The sequence below is a fragment of the Perca fluviatilis genome, chromosome 22, assembly GCF_010015445.1.
Source record: "Perca fluviatilis chromosome 22, GENO_Pfluv_1.0, whole genome shotgun sequence".
In the NCBI taxonomy this organism is placed as follows: Eukaryota; Metazoa; Chordata; class Actinopteri; order Perciformes; family Percidae; genus Perca; species Perca fluviatilis.
In genome coordinates, this window is record NC_053133.1 from 79192 (window position 1) to 105710 (window position 26519).

The window sequence follows — 26519 nt, forward strand, 5'->3', positions numbered from 1 at the left end:
CAGATAAACATTTGACCATAATCTTAAAATGGTTAATTTAACCTCACCTTGATGAACTTCACAAGATGGTCACTGGCTTGTTTGGCTGAGAGCTGTCCTGGTCGCTTGCGGCCATGAGGTGACGGTGGCAAAAGGTGGACAAGAACCAAAATGGATGACATGTCATGCTTTGTTCAGTGCTTGTAGACAGTGGGCCACTTCTCCAGGAACTCTGCAGAGGTGGCATCACCAAACATAAGATTAAAATCCTGCTCAATCTGCAGACAAGATGAAATAAGTCAAGACAACAGTAAACTTTATGGTGTGGTACTATTATCATGACAGTTACAGGGCAAGGCCGTTTAAGATCCATCTACCATTCCTGCTATGTCTAGGAATCTTGGAAAAGCTGTGAATATTTCAGAGGCCTTAATTGGGTCATGAACCATCTTTTGACGATAGCTGAAGGTCTGCTTCATCTTCTCCTTGACAATTGCTTCATCAGCTGTATGCTTCATCAGTGCAATGTCCTCACAGCACAGGCTTTCTGTGGTTAGCCAGTTTTCCTCTCTGTAGAGCTCTCTATCAGCTATCGGACCACCTGCAACAGTAGTGGAAAGGTTATACAAGCTAACGTAACATTACATTTCCCCCAGAATGTTTAAGCTGAAGAAAAGGGGAGCTTTCTGCCGAGGTATGAAATAATACTGCTGAGTATCACTGATGCCACCGCCAAAAACACAAATGCGTATCGTTACAAGGATGTGTAAAAAATTGCTCTGATGAAGTAAACTACTATTGCCATGTAGGGGTGCACCGATCCGATATTAAGATCGGATATCGGTCCCGATATTGACAAAAAATGTTGAGACCTTGTACATGGTGTACTTGTTCACCACGTATGAGGATCTAAAAATCACTGCCCCACGGATGTCAAGACAAGCTTTTTTCAGCATGCTCGAGGGTCGAACAAAACTCTTCTGGCGAGTGAGTGGATTCATCATTTAAGTTATCTTGTTTGGATCACCTTTTAAATAACTGATTCATTGTTAGGACTTGTTCTTACAATCCCCAAAGTTTCAGCACATATTTCTTGACAGAGCCCTTTTTTCGTCATGACAATGGTCTGAAGCCAACCTTCGAAATAGTTACTTACTGTTTTGTTTTTTCACTTTTGCTCTCAGAGTGGTAAGATATGTGGGGACACAATGCAGAGGGCCTTCCTTGACTGGTCCTATGCCAAATTTGAGGTCGATAAGCTGTCTCAGGTCCAGCATTTTCAGTGCAGCATGCACACCCTCCATGTTGGCAGTTGCAGTGGATGGGAACCGCAAATTATATCGTTTCAAAAGCCAACCAGGGTGTGTAACATTCATGTACAATGAAATGCTAGTGAGCCACAAATTACTTTTATACAGTAATGTAACCCACATCTATATATTTCTTTCAAGACCTGATGAGTCTTTTTGGCCAGTGATGCTGAGGTGTCCTCCTTTGTTGATTATATCCATGGAGCAACTGGACATGTAAGCTAAATTTATATTTCTTCATGTGTAACACCACAATTTCAAATTTGTATGATTTATTTTTTCAAAATTTAAACATTATTTGGTTTATTTAAGTAATAGAGTGGCATTACTGCATCAAGTGCCATAATACCATGATTTACAGCTTATTTTGTAAAATTTAACTGTGTAAATGTCTGTATTTGCCCTCATCTGTTTAAGAATCCAGGGAAAGGGAGATGTGGTGCGGGTCAGTGGACGGCAGCACGAGAGTCTGCCAACAAGTCTGCAAGCAAACTATACGAGGAAGGTGTTGAAGTTGCTGTCTGCTGTCATGGGGTTTTGCTGAAAGGACTGAATATGTTCTGTGGAGAAATATTTGCATACCCATTATACCTCCAGAAACAGCTAGCTTCACAGACCATCCAGTTTTTTTGCTCTGATGTGGTCTGCAAATATTGGCCATATCTGAAGAGAGTTGTGGACCACTGTCCAGAGTTGGAGAACTTGCTGAACATGCGCCCATTTCTCTCCATCATGCATGCAAAAGCGCATTCATGGATGTGTGAGGTAATAATGACAATTATTTGTACCACACATTATGATTGTCTGTCCTCTGCCCCTACTTTTTGTTTTCCAACTGATAACATTCATGTAAATGTGTTACAGTTAAAATGGGGGGGGGGGACGCAATCAAGAAGGAGCTGGAACTACAATCGGGGAGGAGGTTGAACAGGTTAACAGCTTCTCTCCCGAGCAGCCATATGTTCCAAGTACATGTCAAAAGCCGGTTAGCATTTTTCATGTATAGTTGTGTCCAAATTGAGACCACAAGCTGACATATTTTGTTTGTTTTGAGTGTAGTGCTATTTTTTATTAAGGTCTTTGGTCTTCAAGTGGTTCTGTCAGAGCTTTGAGGTGTGATTGGGGTCGTTATGCATGCTGCAGTATGAATCCTTCTTCACATAGACCAAACCAGAAGGTGTAGAACCTCTCTACAATAGAGTGCTTCCTCGTGATCAGATAGAGTCAAATCTCTGCAGGTGTCCAACTCCAGAGAAGACTAACATCACCAGACTTTATTAATGTTAATATTTCCCCTATTCCCCCTTTTGAGAAAGGGGTTTGAACACTGATGCTCAGCCTTTGCATTTTAGAGTTCCATGCATAGGTGCTCCCTTAGAAAACAATTGTCTAGTCAGCACTTTTATACTGATCTTTATAATAATTTAACTTCTGACACGTTAGTTAAGTGTATCATTCTTTACAGTTTTATGTGACAATATTAGAGAATGATCAATGTAGTATCTGACCTAAATTACTGCACATATATTGTCTGTCAAGTTCACACAGACATGCTAACTATCCAGGCAAGTGGCTGGAACAAGTGAAAGGCAGAAAACCTTGACCGGACACTGGCCAAAAGATACATCAATGTGACGGGGCGTGGAAGGTAGAGGACCCAAACGCAGGTTGAGGCAGGCAGGCAGGAGATGGTCTGAACTCAGGAATTTATTACAACAAAAAAGCAGCAGTACAAAGACTGGAAAACTCACGAAATCAAAAACTGACGGGCAAAACACAGGCAGGTGCAAACTAACACATGCAGGAAGAAACACAAGGCACAGGGAAGCAACACAAGACGATCTGACAAGGAACAAAGGAAACTCAGGGAGCTAAATAAACTAGGTAACGAGGTAACAAGTAGCAGGTGATACAAGGGCTAGGGAACAGGTGGAAAACATCAGTTAATCGCAAGGGCGGGAAAGCACAGAAAGTAAAACTAGACATCACAAGGGGAAACAAACAACCTTTCAAAATAACACAGGAAATGGGAACAACTAACAGAAAACATGAAACTACAGAAACTTGACAACACTAGACAACAAGGGTACAAACAAACTATACACAATCACAATGGAACAACAGGAGAAGGAAACAAACATCTCAATAATATACAAAACAGCAACAGAAATATACACAACAACAGAACCCCCTCCTCAAGGGACGGATCCCAGACGTCCCTAAAAACAAACCAAAAAGCCAACAAAAAACAACCCAGGAAGGGCGTAAAAAGTCCGGGAGGTCCATGAGAGTCCATGAGGGAAAAGTCACTGGGGTACAGGGGAGCAGAGAGCCCTAGGGCACAGGGAACAGGGAGCCCTGGGGGCACAGGGAACACAGAAAGCACTGGGGGCACAGGGAACCATAGAGGGCCCGGAGAGTCCTGGGGGAAACAGAGAGCCGTAGAGGCCTGGGGGAAAACAGAGGGGTCACTCGGGGGAAAGAGAGAGGGGCCACTCGGGGGAAACAGAGAGGGGCCACTCGGGGGAAACAGAGAGGCCTCGGCAACCGGGGGACAGAGAGGCCTCGGCAACAGGGGGACAGAAAGGCCTCGGCAACAGGGGGACAGAGAGAAGGCAGAATCCTTCAGGCGGCCGCGCTAGACGTCGAGGACAGCGCCCCTCCGGGGGCCGAGTAGGCAACAGGTCAGTCGGGCCGGGGCCAGGCAACGGGTCAGCTGGGCTGGGCTGGGGCCGGCCAACCCAGCAAACATGACAGAGGTCACCAGAGGTGCCGCCAGGACACGAGAGGCAGGAGTGGGTCCGACCGCCGGCTGGGGCAATGTCTCTGGGGGGCAGGTCACAGGCAAGGTCCTTGCAGCGGTCTCAGAGCCGCCGGAGGCCGGTAAAGTCCCAAAGGGGTTCCCAGAGGTGGCGCTGGCGACTGGCAAAATCTCAGGGGTGGTCTCAGGGATGGCCTCCCAGGTAGCCTCAGGGGAGCTGGACACCAGCCAGGAGTCAGGGGGGCAGCTAGCCCCCAGCGGGGGACCTGGGGCGCTGGAAAACTTGGGGACTCTGGGCAGTGCTGGGACACTGGGCAGCTTGGGGACCCTAGAGAGCTCGGGGACACTAGGAGGCTCGGGGACACTAGAGACTCTAGGGAGCTGCGCGGGGACTCTAGGGAGCTGCGCGGGGACACTAGAGGGCTCAGGGACACTACGGACACTACAGAGCTCAGGGACACCGGAGAGCTTGCTAGCTAGCCTGGATTCAGGGAGAATGCTAGTTAGCCCGGACTCAGGGAGGTCGCTAGCTAGCTGGGATTCAGGGGGACTGCTAGCTAGCTGGGACTCAGAGAGGCTGCTAGCTAGCCTGAATTTAGGGAGGTTGCTAGCTAGCTGGGGCTCAGGGAGGCTGCTAGGTAGCCTGGGTTCAGGGAGGTTGCTAACTAGCTGGGGCTCAGGAAGGCTGCTAGCTAGCCCAGACTCGGGGAGGTTGATAGCTAGCCCGGATTCGGGGAGGTTGCTAGCTAGCCAGGGCTCAGGGGGGCTGCTAGCTAGCGGGGAATCTGAGAGGCAGCTAGCCTGGGATCTGGGAGGAGGCTAGCTAGCCGGGGCTCAAGAAGGCTGCTAGCTAGCCTGGATTCAAGGGAGCTGCTAACTAGCCGAAACTCAGGGAGGTTGCTAGCTAGCCTGGATTCAGGGGAGCTGCTAGCTAGCTGGGACTTAGGGAGGTTGCCAGCTAGCTGGGGCGCAGAGAGGCTGCTAGCTAGCCAGGGCGCAGAGAGTTCCCCGGTCTGCTAGCATTTTTGACCCCGTCTGCCCCTTTGCCTGCTTTGCCCAGTCCTGTCTCTCTACCTGGAGGAGAGCCAGAGACTCTTATGACTTTGTTTCAGTATTTTGCCAGGTCGGTTAAAAAGACTGAGGAGGCCAAAGCAGCCAGCCTTCCAACTGGAAGGAAAAAACCAAGTACAGCAACTAGCAGCTCCCCTGACCTTTGAGGGTACTCGCCTGGCTATATTCCTGGGAACCGTGGAGGCCGCAAGAGGACGTGGGCGATATGGGTCTTGACGCCATTTCCCGCTTCAACCTCTCTTCAGCCCAGAGCCCGTGCTGTCCAGCGGCCCAGAGCCTGTGCTGTTCAGCGGCCACAAGTCCGTGTTGTCCAGTGAACCAGAGCCTGAGCTGACCAGTGTACCTGAGCTTGAGCTGACCAGTGTACCTGAGCCTGAGTTTACCACTGTTCCAGACCCTCCGCTGATGTGCAGCCGCCCAGACCCTCAGCTGACGTTCAGCCGCCCAGAACCCCTGCTGACGTCCAGCCGCCCAGAGTCTACATTGACCGTTGGCCCAGAGTCTACGTTGACCGTTTGCCCAGAGTCTATGTTGACTGACCTCGCAGAGTCTACGTCGACTGACCTCGCAGAGTCTGCGTTGACCGACCTCGCAGAGTCTGCGTCGACTGCTCTCCCAGAGTCTGCATCGACCGCTCTCCCAGAGTGTTTGCTTACGGGCGAACCAGTGACTTTGTCGTTTTTCGGCACCCCCAGAATTATGCCGGTCTCTGTTGCCCCTGAGACCACCCCAGTGACTTTGCCTTTGTCCTGCCCCCCTGAGACTTTGCCTTTGTCCATGGTCCGACCGACTCCTGCTCCCCGTGTTTTGTCGCCGGTCCGGCCGACTCCTGCTCCCCGTGTTTTTGTCGGCGGACCCGCTGACTCCTGTTCCTGTTACCTTGTTGGCAGACACTGGCCCAGTTGACAAAATGAATTCACTACTGATTTATACATAGTAAAAATAGCACTGAAAAACTGTCAAAATTATAATAAGGTTGAGTGCAATATTGAAATATTTCCAATATTTCTGCAGTAAGTGCAGAGATGTCCTGACCTACCAATTTTGTCCTCTATTTTAAAAAAACATGATTGTTTAAAATGGAATCCTAAAGTTTTCCACAATTTTTCAAATGATAATGAAACTGGTGATTCAAAAATGATCACACAGCATCTGTCACAATAATCAGAACCCACACATGCATATTGTGAAGCCTTATTTTGTATGGTGCTTTTGTGTAGTCATTGTGTGAGTGCACACTCATTTTGTGTTTCTCATTGATGATAACTGAGAAGAAAGCCTTGGAAGTTGCCATCAATGACCACAATGCTACTGTGGGGGAAGTTGAAAAACTGCCTCCTCCCAATGAACTCCTGGGTGTGGACAACTACTCCTGGCCATGGGAATGTAAGTACTTCCTCTGAAATGCACTGAATACAAATTGTTTGATGCACACATCTTGATGTACATATGGAATCTGGGATTCTATCTCATCTGGTCAGGGTTTATTTCTCTATAGTAGTAGTACAGCATGCAAAATATCTTCTGTCCCAATATTTTTATAGGAGGTTGTAAGATAACACTTTGATGTAATGTTTTGCAGGTCATGGTGATACGGAGCGGGGGAAAAAAAATTTTTGACAAGGTAATGCTGCTGGCTAGACTGAAAGAAGAAGTTATTGTGGTTCACGAAGTCAAGCAGCACATGGAGTACATGAGGAGTGTTGCTGGACTGATTGAAGAGTTTACCTTTCAGATCGCTGAAGACACCAATGGGAAGTGTAAGGACAATAGTTAGTATTTTTCTTCAATTTGCTTCTCTGGTAACCACTTGGTAACCTATAAAAATATTCTTGGACTGCAAACATTGGGCCTCATTCACCAACCGTTCTTATGAAGAAATGTGTTCTTAAACCCTTCTTACGCACTTTTTATGATTCTGGCATTCACTAATGTTTTCTTAACTTGGATTTGTTCTTAGCTAAGAATAAAATCTACGAACACTGAAAAGCACTCTTACGCACATTTGAGTGATGACTATTTGCTCCAAATGATTGGTTACTGCAATTTATTCAATTCTACAGTCGTTTACAATGATAGTACTGTAATGTATTTCTGATAATTTGTTGAAAAAAAATCATAATGCATCATAATGCAAAAAAACACTAACACTGCAATTTACATCAGCAATTAAACTGATTAAATCCTGTGTTATTTGGTGATTGAGCACTAATATAGGGCCAAAATGCAGTGGTAAAATGTAACAAAGAACAAATTCTTCGTAACTGTACTTAAGTACATTTTTCACGTATCTGTACTTTACTTAAGTAGACTCAATAGTGCATAGCCTACTTTTGACTTTTTACTTTGTTACATTTTGCAGCACTACATTTCTACAATGTTGCGTTACATTTTCTGATCAGTTTTCCCCCTGCCAAAATGTCTTCCTGACCGTCACACGTTTTTCTCACCAGTGACGTTTGGTTGCCGTAGATATATATGGGGCACCGCTGATCCAAGCCGGCTCTGGTGCTGCAGAGCCCGGGCGCAGCGCCGCTGACCCTCGGTAATACAGCCTCCGGTAAAAGTGAAAATTAAAATGTTTGTTTTTTATTATCCCATTTTTAAATCAAAGTTGCCATCTATTTCTCTCCACAGCGTACTCCTCCGCCAGGCTGTGTAAGACGCGTTCATATCTTATTTGGCTGGACCTCTTCATATCTCCCCATTTGCGCTGCTTCACACACTTTATTTGCTTACTTACATGGTTAAAGAAAATAAAATGCATCCATGAATAAAACCAACCGCATTCCGATTCTAACAACACATTTTTCCGTTTTATGCTGGTTAGGATAGGAACTTCTTTTAAAAGCCAGGTCTTGTTTGTGGTAGTGGACATCTTCTACTTTTAGTAAATATGTCTCTGGTTATTTGTACTTTTATTTAAGTACTGAGATTCAGTACTTCCGCCACCGCGGCTCCGACAATCTCTAATGCAGTCTGCCGCTTCCCAGGAGGTGCACAGGAAGCGTCCTGTCCTTATATGGGAATTTGCGGGGCGTTATGCTAATTAGGAACAACTGGCACGCGCTTTCAGTTACGAAGACGTGGGATTCACCAATCCTAAGAACACAGGTGCGAACAATTCTGCTGTTTAAGAACACATCATGAATCCGACGTAGACTTCTCTTAGAAACTTTCTTAAGAACATTTAAGAGAAAACTTAGGAAGATATTGGTGAATGAGGCCCATTGTTCTTAGATGACTTCTCTGAAGAGGAAGACTTAGAGAATACTTCCTCAACTGATGAGGAACTGGGAAGTAGTTATTAGGGAGATGATGTGTAGGACTCTAAGAAGATGTCTTCACAGTGTGTTGAACCCAAACGTCAGTCCTGTAATAACTTGTATGTGAAACCTGAGGCTATTTTACTGCTGTTGTAAGATTTCTTTGTGTTTAGAGCATGTACTACAAATTCCTCTGAAAATGTAAAAACCCATTATGTTAGCCCATTAGTCCCCACCCTCTGCCCCAACCCAATCACGGGTGAGTCACAACTGTCAAACATGACAAATTGGTCTATTTTTTTTTAGCATTACAGTTTTGATCGAAAAGTATTGTGCATCCCTACATACCTTCACTGTAGTTAAGTATAGTTTGTATATACTGTACCTACTGTAGTTTACATAGCCTATTTTATTGTTACTCTCTCCAACAGTGTGCTATTCCAGCTTATGTTTCCACATAGTAGTAATAACCTGGTAAGATTGCACGTGCATGTGTGACGTCATCACACGCACACGTAAACCTGCCATGTAATCTGATGATATGAGCATGCGTGATGACGTCGCGGCCGCACGTCGGTACTCGCGATCACCATCTAGTGGCTGAATATGATAGTGCATCTAATCGTCGAAGCTGCGCGCGCATACCGCGAGCGTAATGACGTAGCGGTCGAACGTCAGCACCCCGCGAGCGCCATCTAGCGGCCGAATATGGTAGTGCACCTTGTCGTCAAAACTGCGCACGCATCTAGCGGATGTGATGACGCAGGTATCGCTGGCGTCATGGTTTACGTGGGGGTGAGGCATCATTTACATTTGTAAAAAGGTGTTAAAAAACATCTGCTAGACCAATGGTTAGATGTTAAGAAGGGACTGGCTATTGGTTGCTTGTAAAAACGCCCTACAGGGGTGTGACTTGTGGAGTTTAAAAACCCCTGTTTCAAGGCTGTTGGATCACTTTTTTATCCGCCGTTCTTAGCTGTTCTGCTAGCTAGCTAGCTACCTCGTTTTCTCAGACTTCCTCAACAAAGACCTCTGTAGTTTCACTTTTTTATTCTTTTTGGTGAAAGCAAAGAGGAATCGTTTTTCAGCCATGTCTTTCCTATTTGGACAACAATCTGGATCATCTGTTATTGAAGAAGGTGAGACAGCTAGAATATGCTCCACTACATTCGGTTTGAGCCAGGCCCCCAGAAGAAAGAGATTACGATCCGATATCTTTTCTACAAGCATGGCTGACTCGTGTACAGCGGATCTGGAATATGCTGGTGTCAATGGTTACTGTTATTCAATTAGCTACAGTGCAGGATATGTGACATTAGCTGTGTATACTAGTGTTGTCGTTGATTTAGCTAGCAAAGCTAAAACAGCCTGTACAATGTCTGTGAAAGACTGGTGTCTTTTTCGCGAGATTGTCTGGCCAGATCTTGACAATCCTGGCTTTCCTGAGCTAGTGTATGTAGCCCAATGGGACAGTAGCAATGGGGCCGGTATCTATCGTGTGGAAGCCGACCGTTTCACCAGACCTGCAGAGGATTTTATTTTCCTTAGGCGTAAGAAAAAAAAAAAAAAAAGAAGAGGAAAGGAAAAAAAAAAAAAAAAAAAAAAAAAAAAAAAAAACCATCTAACGAGGAATACGAGAAATGGTTTAAAAACGTGTTCTTTATACAATGGTGTGACTGGGAGATATTGAAGACACAATTTGATACCATTGACTATGTCATCCGAAGAGACAAAATAAGGAATTCTTATGAGAACATAAGAAAAAAATTGATATTTGAGGAAGCTGACCAACCGTCTCTGACCCTCCCCCGGACCCTCTATAGACCTAAAATCGTCAGACACAAAGACTAGTATAAAGGTGGGTCTAATTTGTATGTGCTATTTAATTGCCGAAATAGTTAAAATGCTTTTTTTTGCGACTGTTATTTTAATGTGTTTTTTTTCTTCCCAGAGGATCTGGAGTGGTTTCATCCTTCCTGCCCAGCGACGCCTCCTAACACCTATGGTCTATTTGCCCCCCTGACGGCAACCGGTTCTCCTCAACCCCTTTCATCCTCATCATCATCATCACCTCTAACTCCGGAACACTTCCTGCCACCCCCACCCACACCTCCTCTGCCTCCCTCTCTATTGTTCACCACGGCTCACCACCCCCTCAAACATATGCATATAAAGCTACCCCCTCACCATATGCTGTATTACAACAGACAGGTGTTGCTGATTGTTCGGACACAGAGGCGCCTGATCAGACGGATGGGTTGTTGACATCTTTGTTTATAGATAGCGTTAAAACAGCGTCTCTACATCTTCTTAACATTGTTCTTTACAAGTATTTGGAAGAGCTATGTTATGGTTGTCAGATCAATCATCCAAGCCAGAAACAGCATGACTGTTTAGAGGGGCTACCAGAACACTTCTACACTGTCCACTTTGACCAGCTTATGAAAAGACTACTGACTGATAAATTCGTGGGGGTCGTACAACGTTTTCTGTCCTTGAAACATCTCAAGGCTGACGAGGGTAGAATCCTTGGAGTATCAGAAACAGTTTTGTACGAGTTGAAAACGGCTGAAGATGTTACGACTAAAATCAGTGCTATGTATGACTCTATGATAGGCAATGATGTTGTCAATATAGCCGAAATTAGAGAGATTGGTGACTATTGGAGAGAGTTATATGCTAGAAAAAGCTAACAGTGTGAAAATATGGGGAATTGTTTACGTGTGATGTATAACCATATCAGCGAGCGATACCACATATCGCATTTAGCTGGTATTTTAGATCAAGCCATTGCTAATAATGTGAATGATGTTGAAAAATACCAATGTAAGAGCGTTGATGTAGATCGTACAGTTGTGAGTAGGTTAGAAAAATTGATGGTGATTGTAAGAAGACAACATAGCACACCTCCTTGGGAGGATCTGTTGCAGCTGTTATTATCAATGTTAATGACACGCGAGAGTATAGTGGAAACACTTTGTGATGTCATAGCCAATATTACACACAATTTTAAGTTGCTGAAAGTTTATCACCTACTTACTATGTATACAATGCTTGAAGATACAGTGAGTTTGTATGTGCATGAAAAACAGTATACTGATGTCTTACAGGATTTGCAAAAACTGCATATATTCATAATCAGTAAAAGCCATGTATCCGTATTAGCCAATATGCTATCTATGATAGAACGGGTTTCACTGTCTTCATAACTGTCATATGTATGACTGTGTGAGGGTGTTTTGTAAAAATAAAAAGAATGCCATAACTCTAATGTGTTCACTTGTGTTTTAAATGAATCATGGAGAAGGTTATGCACAAAATATACTATGATCCGTCCCACCCAGGAGGGTTAGGAGGTGTACACAGGCTTCGTGATTCCGTCAAAGAATGTACCGGCTTGTCTCCAACTATCCCCACGGTTAAAAAGTTTCTGCTGAGGCAGGATGCGTATACACTGCACTTCCCAAGAAACAGAGTGATTGTTAATGGTATCGATAAGCAATTTCAGGCTGATTTGGTCGATATGTCTGAATATTCAACGGAAAACGATAATGTGCAATATTTATTGACATGTATTGATGTGTTTTCTAAATATGCCTGGGTAATATGTCTTAAAAACAAATCGGGTCTTATTGTGACAAGTGCCTTTAAGGAAATATTGGAACAAGGACGCATACCCCAGAAGCTTCAAACAGACGCTGGAAAAGAATTTTATAATAAGGTTTTTCAAAAATTGATGACACAATATAAAATTCACCATTTTTCCACATCAAACGTGTTGTTGAGCGTTTCAATAGGACTTTCAAAACCAGAATGTAGAGATATTTAACGGCTGTTAACTCGCGCCGATATATTGAGGTAGTACGAGATATGGTTGCTGCTTACAACTCTGCATACCATAGGTCAATAAAAATGTCTCCGTCCTCCGTATGTAAAGACAATGAGAAAACTGTCTTTAACACTCTGTACAAACTGAAACCACATGGAACAGTGCTGTTTGAATTTCAGATGGGGGACACCGTTAGGATATCAAAGCACAGAGGCATGTTTCGTAAAGGTTACGAACAGACTTTTACAGATGAGTTTTTTACAATATCAAAACGTATAGGTAGAACTCCTCCTGTTTATATACTGAAAGACAATAGTGGGGAGCCTGTGACAGGTACCTTTTACGAAGCAGAGTTACAGGCTGTAATTGTAGACAAAAACAAAGTGTTTAAAATTGAGAAAGTGCTGGCTCGAAAGAAAACAGGTCGTAAAAAGCTTGTACTTGTGAAATGGTTAGGATGGCCGGAGAAATTCAATTCATGGATCTCTGAAAAAGACATAGTGGATGTTAGATAAAAGAGCTGGACCAGTCTTGTAATATTAGTCATTGTGGTTTGTTAGTGAAAGGTGTTGGAGCTATGAATAAGAATGGATTTTTTGTTACGTTACCTAGTAATGCCTCACAATTAGTTTATCCAAATAATAAGGCAATTTGGCAATTCAGAACAAAACTGGCTAAACCGATCATATTGGTCTTATTGAAATTCAATATCCCAGGGTCTGGAATAGTTTCACTGAGAACGATGCCAAGGTTGATTTCATCGACACGAAAACGAAAATGTTCAACAAGCTAAGGCTTAACATTGTTAAAGAATATAATATGAAATGTGCGGCTAACCCAGCCCTAGCCCACATAACTATGAGCCACAACCCTATCACTAATAAGATTCTTTTCACGGGCGGAGATGGCTGGAATATTGTGTTTAGGGGGCGTCTGGCCGAAATTCTTGGGTTCATTCCAGACACTGTGTTCGAAATTCACATTGGCCCCCATTTAAAATGTGCAGCTCCACACCCTGCCGACATTCATGGGGGTCGTTATAATATATTTATTTATAGTGACATTGTGGACTATCAGCTAGTCGGTGATAGTCATCTACCCCTACTCCGTTGTATAAATATCTCTGATGAGAGCAAACGTATGCTCACTCTAAGTTACGACAGTCCTCACTACACCTCGTTGTCACGCTCGACTATTACTGATATTCAGATAGAACTACGAGACTATCAGAACCAACACATCCCTTTCTCATACGGAAAAGTAATTGTCAAACTACATTTTAGACCTGTGAAACAGCATTAAAATGATGAGGAAAGCGATGATGGAAGATATATGCACTATTACATGAATCAAGCTGGTGGAGAGTTGCCGGGATTCATAGGCTCCAGCACACAATACGGGCATGGATTAGGGGGGATATTCAGAAATTTATTTCGAATTGGCTGTTCCACTTTTAAAAAAGGGGTTTAATATAGCCAAACCCCATCTGAAAACAGCAGCAAGTGGTTTTATTGGCGATGTTGTGACTAATGTCAGGAATGCCGTGGCATCCAGACAACAGGGCAATGGGCTCATGGTGTACAGACGCAAAGCATTAAAAAGAAGCCCACCTGTTTTCTTTATAGTTGAATAAAGAAAACACACCTCAATAGAAAAAATAATAAAAATAGGTTTAAAAAGTAAAATATAAAAATTAGTGTAATAATAGAAAATAATAAAAATAGGTTTAAAAAGTAAAATATAAAAATTAGTGTAATAATAGAAAATAATAAAAATAGGTTTTAAAAAAGGAAAATATAAAAATTAATGTAATAGAAAATAATAAAAATATGTTTAAAGGAAAATATAAAAAAATAGTGTAATAATAGAAAATATAAAAGATTAAAAACTAGCCCAACGAGTCTTAGTAATGGATGGTGTAATACTAAAGGTTCTAGGAGTACTAGTTGCTCGTAAATCAGATGGCATTTGTGTATTAAATACAGGAGCCCTTCTTATTGCTCTAGGAGTGCTAGGGGATCGTAAAGCAGTCATAGGCATTTGTGTATTAGTTTCAGCTGATGCAACCGTGTTAAAAGCCTCAATAGAACGGCGTACCATTGTGTTTGGGATTACGGATAGTGGCACATTTAAGCTAGCTAACGTTTTTAAAAATATGTTCCACCCTTTTGGTCTAGAGTGGTCTGGAACATTGTTATGGGTTGTGACACTTTTCAGCAGATCATACAGATGACTGCACATTCTTATTTTCAACAACTATTTCCCCTTGATTTGTCCAAGATAACTGGTCGTTGTGTCGGGATAATGAAGCCAATATGTATTCCGCATTTCTTTTGTTTCTTATAGGCATATGTTTCAACACTTCTGTCTTTAACATATTTTCTTCTTCATCTTTTGAATCATCCTTTGAATCAACTTCAGGCATTGATAATGTAATCACACTTTTCTCGCGTTCACCCTGTTTTATCATGACTAGGTACCTCTGTAGAATACTTGAATATCTTTTAGCTTTTTCATATACATCAATGTCAGGCTGTTTCAATATATCACTCATTGCTCGGTCCAATTCACTTTGTACAGACTGTCGCAGAGATACATTTGAGGAGTCCGATGTTTGAGGATGCTGTAATGCCGCTAATTGATTTTGTGGAACCAAAAACATTTTCTGAGTGTGTTCCATCTCAATTCCTGTTGATAAGACTTGCTATGAATGGGATAGCAGCTCCCAGTAGAGGCAGTAGAAACCCTCCTGTTTGATTGATTGTCTTTTTTTTTTTAAATGTTTTACTTTTTTATCAGCTATTAGTCTAATAACTTTCTTCTTCTTCTTTAACAGCTTGTACTGAATATTAGACAGGGGTATGTGCCCTCTTAAGACGTTCAAAGCTATTTCACAAAGTGCATTAATAAAGTCTGGACTAGCGTTGCTCACAATGACACCTCTCGCTCTGGGTGATGCCTTATGTAGCATGTCTAACAATGTAAAATCCTCTCCATTCGGCTTGACATTATTACACCTTTTTCTTAGGAACGTATACAACCTGCTGTGGGGATATCAGAGCTGTTCTGAGTCTTAAAATATCAGGGGTTGTGGATTTATAATCTATCAATAGATAGCCAAAGGTGTAACTAGTTGCATCGTTAAACGCCTCTAAAAAATATTTAGTATTACCGTATAGTATAACATTTGTTGTGCCAGTAAGCTTATCTGATGTTGATCTCTAGCATTTTTGAAAATAATCATATAGTTTGTGTTCAAACTAATTGTACGACTAGCTTTACCTTGAATAAACAGATTCTGCACTAAATATATACAACTAAGACTTCTATGATGGACATACTGGGTGAAAACATTTTGAACTTCCAAATTATCACTGGCTTGATTCATTAAATCATCTATAATGAGCAAATTATTCTTAGTAGTAGGCAAGAGTGTTTCGTCGCAGAACGATTCCGGGAGACCTTGTACAAAATTTATATTCACTGTTTTAAGCAATTGATCGTATATTGGTTGCCAGCATGAATAGAGGACATGTTTTCAATAATGTCTTTGACAAAATATGTTTTTCCACAATTAGAGGGGCCACTGATGACAAGGCTGAAAGGGTGTTGAAGCCTACCATCAAATCCTGAAACATCCCTAGTAGCCATAAGGGACGGTTGTATAGTCTTGGAGCACACGGCGTTTGTTGTAAACGACCTGTACTTTCCTGGTCAGTGTGTCGTTTTTGAGATGGAACTGTTTTTTGTCGCGCTTTATTGTGAATGCTGTTGTGGTCAGACGGTAAGGAGGCTGCTGCTTGGTCACAAATGATTGAACAAGACCAATTAACGATTCATGTGTAACCACTTTGGCATTTGTGGCATTAAGGGTTACACCCTTGCATTTAACCTGTGTATGTCCTTGAGCGGTCCTATAAGCATAGCATTTAGGACCCCCGGAAACAAACTCCGTTATATAATCTTCGGTAGAAGCCCCACAGGGGACTTGGGCGCTATTTAGTTAATCCGTTAAATCGCCAAGGTAAGGACCTAGAGGTGGGATCCACTCGCCGTCTCTGCTTGTGAACAGAATGCTGTCAGTATCACAATACAAAACACGTTCCTGCAGTTTATCCAACAAATCATATAGCTCCATGCGAGCATAGGTGGTGGTCATGGCTCCTATAAAAACATTCACATCTTTTACTCTGGATGCTACCCCATCTGTGTATCGCCACTGGACAATCGCTACATCTGGTGAGATGAATGAGAACTGGCGAACATCAAAAGTGTCGCTGAACATGAGTTGTGTGAAGCGGGATGGTTCGGTTATGAGCTCAGCAGTAGTCATGTTGCTACGCATGGCAAATTTGCCCCAAAGTCTATTCAGAAGCAATTTATTTGTATGCCTGACAGCTTTGTTAAAACATATCTTGTCCGGATCAAGACAGATGCCTTCGTGTGTATAATAGTCATCTATGTACTTTTGTTTTTCGTCTTCCGTTTTGATATGTCCTGGGTATCCTGAAGCCTCTTGCTTACGTTTAAGAAATGTCTTAACATAGGCTTTAAAAAGCTGATCATTTTTTTCTGGGAAATGCCAAACTTCAGCAATGGAAACAATCTTGTACCCTTTCTGTACGGCTTTCTGAAATTCAAACGTCACCCAAACGCCAGACAACAACCGCTTTTGATCGCTATGTGTGCAATGTGTTGTTTGATTCATCTGAATGGCACACGCAGCACATAGGGGGAACATCAGTTTACCGTTACAGTGGTAGGGCAACACAGGGTGATACAGGCCTCTGGAGGGTGCTACTGTACATTTCACAATGCCAAAGTATGTGTTTATGTCATCAAAATCCTTGTGTATTATTTGGGGGTGTCCTATTGGATAATCTCTTTTGGACTGAACAGTTGGGTACAAACTTGTGAAATCATAGTATCTAAGTAACAGCTTCATAGCATTTGTTCGGCCTCCAAAGAGGGATTCTCGTGGATTGAGACGCCCTGGCTTTTCATATGTTAACATGAACTCCTTAACGTCTGGGTTATTGTCCACAGCCTGTCTCCAATCACATTCCCACATCACCACAACTTTTAGCTGATGCTTATTTTTTAGAGCAGCCACTCTGTTATGGAACTCAATGCACAGATCACCCTGTGTTTTTTTTTTTTGGTGAGAGGATTGATTTCACCTGGCGCATAGCACTTATCACAGCCGTGAAAAAAGCAACCATTAAATTCATAACACGTGTGTGTGTCTTCACAATAGCCATCTACAAAGAACTGCCCAAATGACTTTTCACCTCTGTTCAGAGCGTGCTGTATGTCAATGCCCTCTCTGTCTGCAACATACTCTAGCCACTGTATTGAAATGTCAGAACACGTCTTGTTTTGCCTAATGTAGGCCCCTTCGTATGTCAGAGCAACAGAGTCTTTGGGGAGGAACGTTTTAAATACACCCATACATGAGGAGGCCAATGTAGCGTATGCAAATGGGTCTAGGCCTGTGCACTCGTGGAAGGCCTCTCTATATATTTTGCATGCTTTAATCAAAACCGTCACATCGTTAACACAATAGCTGAGTAGCTCTTTTCGAAAGTCAAAAGGTGTGTCACGGACCGTAATGTACCACTCCATGAACGTTTTCTTAGACGCGTCACTCATAGCATCATAACCATATAGAGCAGGTGCAGGATACGGCCCAATATAATTCTCATTCTCTCGCTTGTTAAATTCGTGTGGGAAGAATCCTTTGAGAAGATCTGAGAACCCCATGGCTGCCGGGGTTTTAGATAGCGCCATAGGGATAAAACTGAATGAATCGATCCAACGCTGATTGAAAGTAGAATCGATCATCAGAAGCACCCTAGAACCGCGCATAGTGATAGTTGGACAAAGTTTCTGACTCACCAGATACTCTAAAACTATATAACTGTCAAAACCGGATGCATTGTGTGCTATAAAAGTATAGCCTTTATATTTCTCCTGTCTGTAGTTCTTAATGAATGATGCGACGCAGTTTGATGTTTCGTAGCAGTTTTTTTGACCGTCCATATCCATAACGCATACAAAATTAGCTTCATGGCGCCCATATTGATAACGTGTTTCGAAATCGTAAAAGAGATACTTATCACTACTTTCTTTGCGTTCGAGTGGCTGTATAAAGCACTCGTGTGTCGTAGCACCTAAAGGCTCTCTACAATGTAGGCATTTCGGTTTTTTACAGCTGTGCGGATTTTTCGACACACGATATGTTGCGTGACAGGAATCGCAATATTTGTTTTTATCGCAGGGTATAAGGCCGTGTTTCACATCGGGTTTTTTATGGTTTTCAAAACACTGTCGTGATTTGCATATGCGTCTACAGTCTGTACATTTAATGGTCTTGTCAGGTATACAAGCAGTGTAACACACATTAAAAAGCCAACTACAATACAGGGGTTGGTAGTCGTGGAACACCCATCGAAAGGTATTTACTATAGATAATAGATCCGCAGAGTTCAACATTGTTTGGATAGGGACATCTACGGCAGGACCCCTTAACTCAACATTTAAAACGCTGTCCTGTGTAGCATTGCCCAAAGCCCTCGCTATTAAACCTGTTAGGGTGCTATACACCCTTTCAGCACACTACCAATATCAGTCAAATCAATATTTCGCAGGTCGACATCTTGACGAAATTCAGCAGCATTAAAAAGGGGCATCTGTCTGCATGCTATTTCAGATGTTACCTTAGAAACTCTCCCCGCCCCGCACACCACCCTGAGGATTTTCTGGGGGTGATGGAGGGGCCCTATAAGTGCTTGTGGACGGCTGGGGACCGGCCTGCTCATCTGTACATTATCGTTTTGATGGATGAACACTCGGAAAACATGCAGGTCTCTTACTACCCTGATCTATGCCTGAGGGGGCTGTATTTGGTGATTGTGTAGCGTCTGTATTGGACTGTGTATTGTTGGAATATACGCTTGAAGGACCATTATGTGACAACTGTTCAGGGGCAGGATTATCTGATTCTTGTGTTTTCTCACTGTTGCTTTCACTAGCGCTATCACTTGGCATAGACTGGGCCCAGGCTTCGAATATTTTGGCATGTATAGCACACAAACGTGCAAAATCCTGAGGATTGCTTACTGCTCTTGTGTAATCGTCCTCGCATGGCCATTCTAGTTCCTCATCACTACTATCGTCACACACACCTAAGGGTTTAGATTCTTTTGATTTTTTGGGTGGGGGTGGCATTTTTCTTTTTTTTTTATATATATATATTTTTATTTATTTATTTTTTTATATATTTTGCACAAACTATAGCCTGTTTTAACACTTTTTTACTGTGGGGGGCATATTCATTGTCTTTATAAGGCACACTATCATAGGTACAAGCAGTGTATTGAGAGAGCTGACCTGATTGGCCAGAGTTGTGCCAAACCCTGTGACCAAATCAACCAAATGCGTGTTAGCTCTGAACTGACTGGCCAGCGTTGTTCCAAAGTCTGTTACCAAACCAGTCAATTGTGTGTTAGCTGTTTGCAAGACATCTAATTTATTCATAAGAGCATCGTTTTGTTTTCGTAATTTGGCTAATTCTGATTGTATTTGTTTATAATGGACATCTGACGCAGGTTGTTGAGGTGTAGTGTTGACACAATACTCAAAAAGCTCTTCACCCTGAAGCAATGTCACCTGCTCAGGACCTCCTAGTGCCCCACTGTGTTCAAACTGGTTGTTAGTAATATAATTAGGTACTGCTTGCATATCAAGGAATGGAACGTTAACCTCTAATACATTTACAGGATTGGTTACTGATGTATTACCCCTGTTACACTTTTTATCTGACACAGTTATGACAGAGGTGTGTGGTATACAGCTGACATAGTCAGAGCCTTCCTCTGTGCTATAGATACAGTTAAAGAGGTATGCACCTACATTATATTCAGGGACCGCCTGCAAAGATGCCTGACTCGATTGGTGGGCTGTAAGCGGTGTCTCTGCTAGTCCGGTGTCTTCAGACCCTTCTCCTGTAGCTCCCCGATTTGGTTGGGGGGATGTAGGCGCTGCCGCTGTTAGTCCTGTGTCTTCAGACCCTTCTCCTGTAGCTCCCCGATTTGGTTGGTGGTATGTAGGTGCTGTTGCTGTTAGTCCTGTGTCTTCAGACCCTTCTCCGGCTTCTACGGCATGGATTGTCTAGAGGTATAACAACATATTTTTCTGGTTAAAGGAATATTTCACTGCTGGAAAGCTGAATATATCTTTAAATTGGGTCACTTATGTAGTAGAAATGTGAAAAAATTGAAATTGGTGCCTTCTAGGCCGATGAAAGCCAGAAAATGTGTTTTGGTCTTATATGGATGAAAAACAGCAAATCCCAGAATGCACCTGCTTCGTTGCTTTGAGTCCACTCCCAAGCCACGCCTACCGCTTGACAGACCGACAGAGGCATTCAACTCAACTCAAGCGTGTTTTATTGTCATTTCAGCCATATCCACGAAACAACATTTCATCGTGACTCAAGTGGTGTTACACATTTAACATATATAAAAACGACATTATATAAAAACGACATTATATAAAAACGACATACGAAACAGGCTACATTTAGTACACACACTTTATAGGCTCCGTAAAGTTCAGCTAACGCATACTAGCATTAGCGCTTGGTGGGCTGTAAACACAGAGCATAAACACAGCCGTGAATTAGTGTGTAATGTAGAATGGTCGGCATTTAACAGTCACAAACTCCACAAGCAGTTAGAAGTTAAATGGATACAAATCACCACATTTCTGCACCACTCAGTGTTAACACAGCCCACCTCTTTTACCCGGCGACAGAGCATATCTAGCTCGGAGGGCTAGCAGGCCTGGTAGCTGGACAGTCCGGTACACTATTCAGGCATGTTTCCACAACAAAAACACAAAGTCTCTGAACTCACGTTGGGAGTGTCGTTGAAGTTGGATGTAGTCCAGTTTGTGGTCTAAATGAGCGGACACTTGCAAGCAGGATCCGTAAAGTTCAGCTAAAGCATACTAGCATTGGTGTAGCTAAACACGGAGTATAAACACAGGCGTGAATTAGCGTGGAATGTCGAATGGTCGGCATTTAACAGTCACAAGCTCCATCAGCAGTTAGCAGTAGCTAGTTGGATTTTATTTCTACACCAGTCCACCTCCAAGGGCCGGCGAGAGCAGCCTGGTAGCTGGATAGTCCCGGTTCCGGTACACTGTTGTTCAGGGATGTTTCCACAACAACAAAAACACAGCAGTCACTGAACTCACGTTGGGAGTTTCGTTGAAGGAGGATGTAGTCCAGCTTGTTGTTTAATGAGCAGACACTTGCAAGCAGGATGGCTGGGACAGGTGGACAGCTAGCGTTAGTATTGCGTCTGTAATAATGTTTCCTCCATATTCTCCGATCTGTACCGATGTATCCCGGTGGTACACACGTCCGGTAGTTTGAATGCAGATAATTGTTGTAAATGTTTTCTGCTGAAAACCGAAAGCCTGTTTAGCGAAGATTCAAGATGGCTGACAGTCGTTTTCATTCGGAATACCTCGGCCAGACTCGGCAGTCCAACCCCCTGTGGGCGTGTTGAAAACATACGGAAGTAGATCCTACTACTGGCTGTAGCCCAAAAATCTTCCAATGACGCAAAAATCGTCTTTTTAAGTCATCGGAAGATTTTTTCCAGGCCCCAAATGCAGAAATCTCTCGTCTCAGGGGGACATGAGGGAGGGAGGCACGGTCATTCAGAAATACTATCGGGTTTCTACTGATACAAAGCTGAATGCTAAATCTGTGAAGTATCCCTTTAAATAAAGACACGCACACACACACCGCACACGCACACACACACACACACACACACATACACACACACACACACACACCTCATCAAATGACTTTTGTAAAGGGGTATCCTTTTGTCCCCTCTCAATGGAGACACTCGGGGGCTGGTAGGGCTTTGGTGTACTATGTGTGAAATCACACTTAGACGACAACAAATGCAAGGACTCTAAGTCTTCGGTCGCCGTTAGTTGCTAAAACAAATGAAAAGCCTTTTTAACAATATATACATTTTATTTAAAAAGCTTTTATAACACTATGTAAATATATTCTGTTAGATACAAAAGGGTTTCTCACCTCTGCAAGTGTGTTAGGAACATAAGATACAGAGGCCTTGTAAGAGGAGTCTGGAACAAAGGAAGGGCGGCGTCTTTTGGGCGGGAGACCGTCCATGTATGGCTTCTCAGGCTGCAATTAGCATTAGATTAGAAAAAAAATCCTTTTTTAAATACAACACGCTATTTTCATGTTTTTCTATTCAACTCACCTCAATAGATCTCTTCTTAGATCCCTTCTTAGGCTTGTGTAGACATCCGTTTCTGCTCCATGGGGGTGACTGTGTGAAATCGTCCTCAGGCGTCAAATACAATGAAACTAAGTCTTCCGTAGCCTTTAGTTGCTAAAACAAAGGAAAGGCCTTTTTAACAACATATACATTTTATTTAAAAAGCTTTTATAACACTATGTAAATATATTCTGTTAGATACAAAAGGGTTTCTCACCTCTGCAGCGGTGTTAGGATCATAAGATACAGTGGCCGGGTAAGATGAGACCGGAACAAAGGAATGGTGGCGTCTTTTGGGCGGGAAGCCTTTCTGGTATGGCTCAGGCTGTAATAAGCATTAGATTAGAAAAAAATCCTTCTTTTTTTTTAATACAACACAGCATTTTACCGTTTTTCTTTTCAACTCATCTCAATAAATTGCTTCTTAGGCTTACAATGGTGAACGTTTTTAGGGGTAGCAGCTTTCACAGAGAGGTTTAGAGAAGCACATGACCTTTTATCATGGTTGATTTCAGCCGCATGGGCTATCGAGTAGGCATCACCCTTACGGATCCTTTGTTCAGGGACGGATTGTCTAGACACAGAATATATATATTAGAGGACTAGAAACACGGTGATAAATTAAATAGTAATAAATATTACAGCCTGAAAGAGATAAATAGACCATAAATACCTGTTTCCAGCGTTCTTATTCCTTATTAGAAGGGCCTTTTGTTTTATGTTCTGGCGTGTTGGGGTCTGTAGGATTGGGCTACACAGCGCTTTTTTAAAAACAAAAAAACAAAATGAATGAAAACACAGTACTAAATCAATTAATGCTGTAGTGTATAATATATTTATAGGTTTTTACCTTGTGGTATAATTGTTTCATCAACTAACACAGCCACATTGTCCCAGCTCTTTGTAGAATCACCTAATGACGCAAACTGCATTATACAAAAAAAGAAAACACCCCCTTTATGACGATTTAACACCCACAACAATAGACCTCACATTTACAAGCTAACCACTGGTCTAACACGAGTTTTTTAACACTTTTTTTTTTTTTTACTATCGCCACATGGTACAACCCATCCACATTACAAACACACGGTCAAAGTTTTAGCTAATTCATGAATGACTGAATGAATTAAATATCTTTGAACATCCTTAAACACAAGATGTGCTTTTTAAATTTACTTACCACTTGTAGGTATTGCTGAAAAAGCGAAACAGCGTTGCAGAAGAATTAAAAAGTGAAACTCCAGAGGGCTTTTTGATGAGGAAAAAACGTGGTAGCAAGCTAGCTACCAGACTAGCTAAAAAAGCATCTAAAAAAGAACCAGATAGCATGAAACAAAAGGCTAAACAGTGCACTGCTGAAAAACGGATCCTCTTTTTTCTCTCACAAAAAAAAAGAACAACTCACTGGTATTGTTTGTGGAAAAACGTGGTAGCAAGTTAGCTAGCAGAACAGCAAAAAAGTGTGCAGACCACCCAGGTAGTACGACAGAGTGACCTCATTCGATCCGTGTGTGAGAGACCGCCTCAGCTCAAGGGCACAAGACCCCTGTTGCTGGGAGGCGTACGATCGCGATACCTACGTCATAACGTGCGCGAGAGGCGCTCCCATATTCGGCCGCTAGATGGCGCTCGCTAGTGATGACGAACTGACCGAAGAGCGGGTTATTAACCCGATTCGTGTCACTGAGCCGGGAGAATCGAGTGCCATACGTCAATGAACCGACTCACTCCTGTTTTTTACCTCATTAGCGCCTCCACTGGAGTGGTGGTAGAATCAATCAGGAAATGGGCTACCTTGAGCAGCACGATTCATTGGACCGAAAGAGTTGTTAAGAGAGTTGTAGAGACCGTGCACCCGGCTACTGCCGAGAGTCTGCACTGCCGAGAGTCGAGACCAAATGTAACCGTTAACAACGCTCGAGTATATAAGCAAACGGTTTGTCTAACGGTTCTCGGCAAGTTTGAGTTATTAACCAAGCCTTGTTTCTGATGCATCTTAGGTGATTGTGTTCGGAAATTCACACATTATTGATTGGGAAGTGCATCACATACAAATACACGTTATCTTAGTTATGTTAAGTTAAATGTTAGAGAAGTGAATGTTACAGGCTGTCACGAGCAGACCGGGCGGGCACCCGGCTACTGCCGAGACCGGGAGTCGAGACCGAATGTAACCGTTAACAACTGCTCGAGTATATAAGCAAACGGTTTGTCTAACGGTTCTCGGCAAGTTTGAGTTATTAACCAAGCCTTGTTTCTGATGCATCTTAGGTGATTGTGTTCGGAAATTCACACATTATTGATTGGGAAGTGCATCACATACAATACACACGTTATCTTAGTTATGTTAAGTTAAATGTTAGAGAAGTGAATGTTACAGGCTGTCACGAGCAGACCGGGCGGGCACCCGGCTACTGCCGAGACCGGGAGTCGAGACCGAACGTTCGCCAACCAACAACCGTCCGGTTGAACCGACTCGCGTAAAAGAGCCGGTTGTCACATAACTCGACCGCTACGTCATTACGCTCGCGGTATGCGCGCGCAGTTTCGACGACAAGGTGCACTACCATATTCGGCCGCTAGATGGCGCTCGCGGGGTGCTGACGTTCGACCGCTATGTCATTACGCTCGCGGTATGCGCGCGCAGCTTCGACGATTAGATGCACTATCATATTCAGCCACTAGATGGCGATCGCGAGTACCGACGTGCGGCCGCGACGCTCATATCATCAGATTACATGGCAGGTTTGCGTGTGCGTGTGATGACGTCACACATTACTACTCCACATTTTTTTTTTTGAATAGGGCATAGTCTCTTTGCTCTAGAAAGCCTACTTTATTAATTTCACCCAGTAAAGTGAACTGTTGTTTCAACTATAGTCATTGTCTCTTTTGTTTGTCTTTTATTTTTTTTAGCCTTTGTCATTGTTAACAGACTCATATTACCTGTACGATAGCAAGCCACTAGGGCGAAAACAATATTTTAGGCTTCATATTCATGAGGCTGTCAACTGCTAACGTGGGGAAGGTGATTGCCGCTGGACGAGGCGGCCAATCACAGCGAACTGATTGACATCCAGGCCGCTGGTGACATGAAGGCTGCTCTCCGTGGTGCTGAAAGCTTGAGCGCCTTTTGGGTGGCTTGTCCCCAAAAGTATGACACACTGAAGACATTGTTAATGCATGTGCTCACCATGTTCAGATCAACACACACCTGTGAAGTTGTGACAAAAGGAACTAGGTCTGCAGGCGCATAAGTCAGTTATAACAGCTGTCAAGCCCGGTGTTGAAAACGATAGTGTCGGAGGGGAAATGTCACTTCTCTCGCAAACTGTGTGATTGTTACATTTTTTCCTATGTTTTGTTTTGTGTCTCAATCATGTGAGTCTCGCGGTTCCTGTCGGAAAAACAAAAACGGTGGACATTAAGTTGAAAATTAAATATCTCTTGTCTTAAATATATTTGTGTTTTATAATGCAGCACTACAGTAGATTGACGTCAAATATGTCGGTTTTAATAATCACTCCTTCGATTATGGAAAATAAATGTGTTTTTTTTACATTTTTGATAGCAGAAGTAGCAACATTGGCCATTACTATGGAGATGAGGACAGCCCGCTTTGCGTCATGTGAGCAGAGCAGTTGGCGCGCTGGTCTCCTGTTTTAGTTAAAATATCGTCATTAAACAAACCTTGTTGTCTTTTCTTTGCATAGATCATATACATGCAGTTTAATTATTTATTAGACAGTGTGTGATATTTGATATATTGGGTAGATATATGTTTTCAAAACCCTAGCACAACCCTAAAACGGAGGAACTACAACTGGGGTGATGATGTCAACGCAAGTGCTGAAGAGGGATCTAGGGAGTTGTAGTTGTTGTTTTTTTAAACAGGGTTTTCCCTTAAATTGGAAGTTGTAAATACTTAATTGGTGGCATTTCAGGGGTTTGAGGGAATGTCAAACA

General features: G+C 42.8%; 2 long non-coding RNA genes across 2 annotated transcripts; both read right to left on the bottom strand.

Annotated features, from left to right (window-relative positions):
* Positions 1-379: 379 nt before the first annotated feature.
* On the bottom strand, positions 380-22942 carry LOC120551974. Its single transcript, XR_005637946.1, has 5 exons — positions 22768-22942; positions 22533-22664; positions 22343-22453; positions 20131-20388; positions 380-580 (listed from the first exon to the last, which is right to left on the bottom strand). It is a non-coding gene; the product is annotated as an uncharacterized LOC120551974 (long non-coding RNA).
* A 6-nt stretch (positions 22943-22948) lies between these two features.
* On the bottom strand, positions 22949-23806 carry LOC120551975. The gene is made up of 4 exons (XR_005637947.1): positions 23734-23806; positions 23401-23476; positions 23224-23311; positions 22949-23124 (listed from the first exon to the last, which is right to left on the bottom strand). It is a non-coding gene; the product is annotated as an uncharacterized LOC120551975 (long non-coding RNA).
* Between the last annotated feature and the right edge of the window lie 2713 nt (positions 23807-26519).